This window comes from Bidens hawaiensis, unplaced genomic scaffold, assembly GCF_021521415.1.
Source record: "Bidens hawaiensis isolate Kalapana, Puna unplaced genomic scaffold, B.hawaiensis_p1.1 tig00011273_1, whole genome shotgun sequence".
Classification (NCBI taxonomy): Eukaryota; Viridiplantae; Streptophyta; class Magnoliopsida; order Asterales; family Asteraceae; genus Bidens; species Bidens hawaiensis.
The window spans coordinates 238,157-245,125 of NW_027491879.1; positions in this window are offsets into that span (position 1 = coordinate 238,157).

Below are 6,969 nucleotides of genomic sequence, written 5' to 3' on the forward strand. Positions count from 1 at the left end.
GATTAAGACAAGACATATTAAGGATTTGGCCTAGAAACAACAAAGAAACAATCATGTGTCATTTACGTTTATTTTGATTGAATGATGTTTGCTTATTTGAGAAAATGTAATTTTAACTTTTGAATTTGTAGTAGTAATTGTAGTTTGATTCTTAAAGCCTTGGTTCATTTCAATTCAATTAGTCATGATTAGTCATGAACAGCGGGTTCTACGTACACACGGTGGCAGGATGTGAAATAATATTTTTACTAGGGGTGAGCAACTTAACCGCCATAACTATTAAACCGAACCATAACCGACATAACTAAACCGATTTTAACCGATAACCAACATAATCGGTGGGTCGGTTTAATAATATTGTAAAAACCACCAAATACGGATCGGTTTTGGTTAAAGATAATTCCAAAACCGTTATAACATAATCGACCCACGTAACCAACAATATGTTTAGGATTAACGTCCACCCAACATGTTGTCGGATTATATAATTTTGAGGTTTTTGGTTCTACGTTTGTTATCAAGTTAAGTTGAATATCATTGTTAGATTATATATATCATTCTTTTTTTGAATATTTGGTATTAATATTATAGATTATGTACTTTGTTAGATTATGTCATGTCGTTTTTTGTAACAATTTGTACCAAACTTTTAGGCCAAGTTACATTGTTTTGGTTATGATTAACCGACCCAGAACGACTCACTATAACCTATAAAACTGATTAATCAAAACCGCCATAATGGGTCGGTTATGGTTATAGTTATCCATTAACCGACATATCAATTATGGTTATAGGTTTGGCTCAAAACCGTCCCAAACCAACCCATGCACACCCCTAATTTCTACTATCAAGAACTATTTATATATAACAACTAATAATAACATATAATATAATATTAATTAAAAAAATGGTCATGACTAACACTGATATTGGTGTCAGTCGCTATGGTTACTGACTCGTTAATTCTTCATGTTTTGTTTTGGGTAATACAATCGTATTATTTAGTGTGCTTAACTATATGACTAATAATCATATTATATTTCATTTTGTGTTATTAATTAATTTAATATTAAGAAATGTTATATCAACCTGTCATCTAAATAAGACTAAACAAGCATTTGTTATACAGATGGACTGATTTCATCTAAACAAGAAAGTATTGACTGACTACAAAATTTAAACATGTAGGGCCTGACAATTAGCCTGGTTATGTATATTGAGCCGACTATATAATCGTATGGACTTTAGTATTAGGTCGAGCCCACTTATAATTCATCTAAATTTTATTGGGATGTAATAGTTGGGCTCTATTATCTGAGCCGCACTCATTGGGCCGCGTATTAACACAGTTGGACCGAGCCCGTCATCGCTCCACGAAATGGAGGGTCACGCACACTATAATCTATCACGCGCGTTCACTTCCATAAACCGTTCAAGGTTGTCGGTTGATATATTACTCATGGCACATGGTATTTTAAAATAAATTAGACTGTATTTTTAGGGTTATTTAAACTTTAACTAGTGTTTTACTCGGCGCGTTGCGCCGGCACAAGTCAGTAGAACCCGAGCAATGGTAAAACTCAAGTGTTGTTGATCCTAAGTGTTTAGGTAGTAAGTCGACGCGAATTCAATTGGGTTCGTTTACGTGTGTTATTGTACCGGAACTAAAACCAAAATAAAAACAAAAATAATAAAATTTGAAGTTGACCAACGGGGTGGCGTCGGGCGATAAAACTCGGGCATTGGTAACACCCGAACGTTGTCGATCCAAGACACTGAGGCGGTGAGCACGCAAATTTGGTTGGTTTTTGACACGTTCAATACGGTACCGGAACTAAAACAAAAAAAAACAAAACAAAATTGGCATTCGGTCAGTTTTCGTCATGTTTATTACGGTACTGAAATTAAAACAAAACGCGTTAAGTCTACCCGAATTTGGTCGGTTCCCATCACGTTCGTTACGGTACCGTAACTAAAACAAGACAAAATGCAAAATTAGCATTCGGTTGGACCGTAACTAAAACAAACCAAAAAAACCCAATAAGGTGCCGCAAAGTGGCTCAATCAAGAGTTTATGATACCAAACTTCTTAATTGTGTTACGTAATAATTATCAAAGTTAATATTGAAAAAAACACATTAACATCTGATAATTCGACACAACATTCACTATTTAGAAAACTATATGTATCACTATCTAATATATATATATATATATATATATATATATATATATATGTGTGTGTGTGTGTGTATGTATGTATGTAGGTATGGAGAGGATCAATAGAAAACTCGTCTTTAGAGAGAAACTTAAAAACGCCTAAAGAAGTATTTTTAATTAAAAATAAAAAAAATATTTTCAAAATTCTGTTTTTGCCATTATTCTTATATTTTCTTACCCTTCGCTTGAAAAAAATATAAAAACTCGCATTAATGCACATACGTATTACTGTGCGATACCGTTTTGTTACACATGTGTATTACTATGTATTTTTAAGTTCAATAGTTTTTAGTTGCATATATTCAATATTTGTGTATTGTATATGTGTAGTAGTTATATGAAAAAAATAATAATAAAATAGAAGTCGATGTAGAGCACATGTGCGTTAATGTTGTATTACACATACGTACTAATATGTATTCGATGTACGTATTAGTATTATATTGCATATATACAATAGCGTATATCAAATATGTGCAATATTGTTGTATTCTATGCAATACAACACTTTTGCATATATACAAGGCACACTATTACATATGTGCTCTACACCGACGAGGTTACAGACAAGTTTTTTTTTTGAACCAATAACAACATATAAGAATAATGGAAAAAAATTTAAGTTAAAATAATATATATATATATATATATATATTATGAATATATAACATCTCCAAAATTTTGGTCTAAATTTGACAAATTTGTAAAAATCAAGGACCAAAAATATTCATAAGATAAGTAATGGTGAAATGAGATAAACATAATAAGTTAAGGAGATAAGGAAGTTTATCCCACATGGAAGGAAGGAAGAAAGTGTAAGCATTCCACATGGGTATAAAAGAAAAAGATATTTCCTCCCACATTGGAAAATTATAAAACTTGGAAGTTCTTTATAAAAAAGAATAATTCAAACGCTTGAAGATGCTCTCCGAGATTGTATGATCGATCTAGGAGGAAGTTGGGATGATCACCTTCCTTTGATTGAATTCTCGTGTAATAATAGTTATCACACGAGTATTCAGGCAGCGCCATTTGAAGCATTATGTGGACGAAATTGTAGAATGCCTGTATCCTGGTCTGAAATTGGAGATAACCAAATTTCTGGACCTGAGATAGTCCAAGAAATAACGGATAAAGTATTGTAAATCAGTGAACACCTTAAGACGGCAAGAGATCGACAAAAGAGCTATGCAGATGTTCGTCCTAAGCCGTTAGACTTTCAAATAGGCGATAAAGTCTTATTAAAAGTATCACCATGAAAGGTGTAGTACGATTCGGTAGAAAGGAAAATTAAGTCCTCGTTTTGTGGGACCATTCGAAGTATTAGAACGAATCGGTATCTTAGCTTATCACTTACGTTTACAAGAAGAAATGAAAGGAATACATAATGTATTTCATTGTAAGGCCCCGATCCCGGAAACCCTACCTTGGCGTTGGATTTACTCATAAACACAGTTCTAAAATCAGAGTTAATTAAAACTTTCGCGGAATAATTAAAAACTTCATGCATTACATTACAAAACATCGAATCTTGTCTTAACATACAAATTATCCTTTCATAGACATAACATAAAACAGTCATGACGCTTCTTCATAGATACCTATCTCTTTAGCTCATGCCATGTGTCCCTCCTTAAGCCAGCTGCCTCAACCTATTTGCCTGCGTGCATACTAAAAGTCAGCTACACTGAGTGAGTTCTAGTTAAGCAGGTACATACATTTCATTCTCATTCTTTACATTCTTACTTCCATACATTCCTACTTTTACTTACCTTCATTATTTTATACATACATAACCTTCCTACGTTTTTAAAGAGCCTTTCGCTCTATAACCTTCGCATATATTATTAGGGTATGCAACCCTTCATTCTTCGCCTATATTATTAGGGTAGGCAACCCTTAATTCTTCGCCTATATTATTAGGGTAGACAACCCTTTATTCTTCGCTTATATTATTAGGGTAGGCAACCCTTAATTCTTCAGCTCTACATATCATGCATACCATTCATACACTACACATATCGTACATATCTTTCTTTCATTAGCTATATCTGTTCTCATATACCTCTTCACACATACGTTTAACTCTTTCTACCCTAATTAGGTATATTTATAAACATTCATACGGCATACACTTACCAATTAAGGTAAGTGTATTAACTAATCACATTGAGTATGACACAGCCCCAAAACATAACACAGAAATGGGGCTAGAAACTCACCTGGAGTCCGTTTCTCTCGCCGTTAATGGTAAAGCCCTTCTTTAGTTGTGTACGGCTAACTGTACAAACATTACACGTGTCAATTATCTATTACCACTACTTCCTACATTTAAGTTTACGAACCCTCAACTAACGGGGGTCCGGGGGCAGCGCCCCTGGTAGCGGGGTCTAGGGGCGGCAGCCCCTAGCAGGGTCCAAGGGGCAGAGCCCCTGGCTGGGGTTGACAAAAATGCATCAGAAAAATTAATTTCATGAAATTTCGCATGGGAATTTCGCTTCGCATGGAACTTTTTCGCTTCGCAAGGTCATGCGATGCGAAACAACCTTTTTCGCTTCGCATGGCTGTGCGATGCGAAATTACATTTTTCTTCGCTTTTACCATTTTAAAGCCAATTTTCTCCTTATTTCCTCCTTATGACCCGGTTTTACTCTTTTTATGGGTTTTGGGTCGTACCAACTTTGTATACCCGTGTTTTATGAGGTCCAAACATCACCTTTTTGTCCTATTTCATACTCGTGAGGCTAAGACTCACCAAGTTTATGTTTTTCTTACATCCTACAACCCGATCTACTAAGATATCGATTTTCATGTCGAACTCAACCACAAAACTTAACCTTGTTGGCTAAAACTCACATTTGGTTTCGGGTTTGGTTCGGATCTGGACAACTCGAGGATCTGGACGTGATTCTTGTTGTTTGAAGACACTTGATCACCAAGATCTTCCTTACTTTAGCCCGGAATCGGATTCGGGTCTTGAGAGAGAGTATATGTGTGTTCTAAGGAGTGTGTGTGTGTTGTGGGAAGAAATGGTGAAGGGATGGGGGGGGATGGCCTTATATAGAGAGCTATGGACCCCACCACCCACTTCCTTCACCAATCCTAATCCTTATCAAATATAAACACGCACCCATTTAAACGAGCAACTCACACGAAACAATAATTTTCTTGTAATCTCGTAATACGAATGTTACATTCATGTTTCTAACTTAAGCAAATGTCTGGCTAACGAAACTTAGCTAGGCCTTTAAAGGATGTCGAAATCAATGAAAATCTAAATTTTGTAAAACGACATCTACACCTTGAAGATTTCCAAGTTAAGAAACTTAAGCGGCAAAAGCTAAAGTTAGTCAAGATAAGATGGAACTCCCGAATAGGACTAGAGTTTACTTGGGAGTTAAAATCAGAGATGAGATAGAAATACCAACATTTGTTTTAACGAATCTTGAGGACGACGAGATTTATTTCAAGGTGGGGGGGTGTAACATCCCCAAAAATTCTGTCCAAATTTGACAAATTTATAAAGATCAATGAGCAAATATATTCATAAGATATATAATGGGGAAATGAGATAAACATCTTAAGTTAAGGAGATAACAAAAATTTCATCCCACATAGAAGAAAGGAAGAAAGTGGAAATATTTCACACGGGTACAGATAGGAAAGAGAGATTTCCTCCCACATTGGAAAATTATAAAACTTGGAAGCTCTTTATACGAAAGAAAGTTTCCATAGTAATATTCTTATGTGGCTAACCACTCTCAGTAGTCCTAGCGGAGGGTGCGAAGCACCAGACGCGTACACACATGGGCACGGGTGATGGGCGCAATGTAGCGCTTTAATTGCGCACTTTACACTTCATACGCTCGCATCGCCGCTTGATAGCCGCCTTAGTGTTTTTGAGCAATGGAAGTTAGATCAAGACGTGACGAGCTACCAAAGTCCAGAGACTAAAAATGGAAATTCTGAAAATATTGCTACTTCGTGAAACGCGAAGGAATCACCTTCTTCGTCTTCGCGCTACGCGAAGTAACGGTTAATTAAACGTACCAGTGAACGACTTGTGGCAAAACGTCATAGGACACGTCTCACCACATGGTGACACGTGGCAGGTCTTGTTGTCGACTTACCGGACCTATGGGTCTACTTACCGCGTTGCGAAGTGATACTTCGCGCTACGCGAAGGACAAGAGAAACTTGAGGTGGTTAATTAGCCATTCGCGCTACGCGAATTAACAATATGTTGGTCCTTCGCGCTACATGAAGGAACACCTTTTCTGCCTATAAATAGGTGGCCATAAGATGAATTCTCATTCGTCCGATCATACTCCGATCACTCATATAACCTCGAAATATGGGTCGCGATCCCGATGTTTCGAAGTGTACATTGTCTCGAAGTACTTGCAAGTAGTGGAACCTTTGTCGGTTTGTTTCTTTCGATTTCCTGACGATTCGTAGAAGTGTTGTCCGCGTCAAGCTTAAGCATTTTATATAAACAAGCTATACAAGGTAGTATTTTGCCCGATTATTGTATTACAAATGGCTTAGACCCTAGTCAGGGATATAGCCTACACCTTGATCATATAATAAGTGAAATATAGATTTCGTAAGACAAGGTTATAGATAGAATATTATTTCTTTATTTTATATAAAGATTTTATAAATGTCTCTTAAGAAAGAAGAAACTCGATATACACGTTTCTTCATGAAAAAGAAACGTAGTGAACAAATGATGAACAATGAAAGGAT